Raw genomic sequence first — 1,418 nt, forward strand, 5'->3', positions numbered from 1 at the left:
AAGAACCTGCTAGAAGCAGTGTCTTGATCTATTTGCACAAGTGAGAGATGCGGCAAAGCATCCCTTAAAACAGTTTTAAACCCCAGTTTGGAAAATTCTGTGCTTTAGTCTGACATTTAAGGGAAAATAATCAGCTCTGAGATGAGTTGTGTTAACAGTCAATCTCCCCTTGCTTGCTTATAAGGGGTGACCTTTTAGAAATGTTTTCAGTGAAGGGGCAGTTCCAGGTTTCTCTGAGACACTCCTCTCGTTAAAAATGGAAGATCTCACAGTTTCCTGGTTGGCCTAGAAGTATGTTACTCCCCTGGGGACTCTTCTTGTGCTGGAGCCTTTCTTGAAAACTGTATTTGAGCATCTTGGGAAATATTTTTCCCAGTGGTTGTACACTGTTGGGCTGTTTTGCTGTAGAGCCTGTGCAAAGCAGAAGAGCATAAAGATGAATTCCTGCAAGAAGTTTGCAGTTGTCTCTGTGCTATGTCCAGAGGAATAGCAGGCTGGCAAGGATTAATGCAGGTACAAAGGGTTTTGCTCTTAAAACCTGTGTAGAGGAGGCACATAATTGCTTTGAAGCAGGTTTAGTATGGGAACTGTGTGTAGTTCACAGGAAGCCAGGGAATGTCTGGCTTTATTGCTCCTCTGGTGCCTGTGCCATCGCCGTGAGTGTTTGCTTACACCAGTGGCTCAGTGAGTTCTATGAGCCATCTCTGTATGTGCTGTTTGGTAGTTCAGTTCCCAAGGAGGAGATGGGGAGAGAAGAAGATTCCCGGAGCTATAACCTTGAATTATTGTCACATCAAATCTGCTGCTGAAGAGCTGAATGGATACCTGCGGAGGAACGCGGAGAGGAGAGAGAGGTGTTTCCGTGCAGATGTTGGATGTTCTGCTGGGCAAATGCTGTGTTGTCTCAGACTGCTGACATAAATCTGCAGAGCTTACAGTAAATGGTTTAGAAGTCAGCCTAGAAAACCCCCAAAGGCAGAATGATACAGTAGTGTCGTTATGATGGCATTGATGAGTCTTAAATGTGATGTTGGAACCTTAGTGCTCCAGCTGAGATGGGAAGGAAGAACCAGTCAACCCACTAGACTTACCTGTACAAGGAGGGGGTGAAACAAAGCTTTGCTCCAGGGGTATTAAGTCAGATTCTACAGAGCTTTTATACTTCTGTCCCTATTGTATCATAACTGTCACCAGTCCTGGTGAAATTTTCTCAGATATATTGAAGGGAATTGAAGGTTTGTTGCTTTTGTATTACAGGGTGCACAAACAGGAGGCAATGAATTAAACCTGCTGTGGCTGGGAGATGTTTTAGTCTTCCCCCCAGCCATGCCACAAGTGGTGAATTCACCCCTCACAAAAAGGCATGTCACAGTGCAGGGGTTGCAGAAATCCAGTTGTTAAATAACTGGGCTTGTGTG

This window comes from Acanthisitta chloris, unplaced genomic scaffold (genome assembly GCF_000695815.1).
Source record: "Acanthisitta chloris isolate BGI_N310 unplaced genomic scaffold, ASM69581v1 scaffold8725, whole genome shotgun sequence".
In the NCBI taxonomy this organism is placed as follows: domain Eukaryota; kingdom Metazoa; phylum Chordata; class Aves; order Passeriformes; family Acanthisittidae; genus Acanthisitta; species Acanthisitta chloris.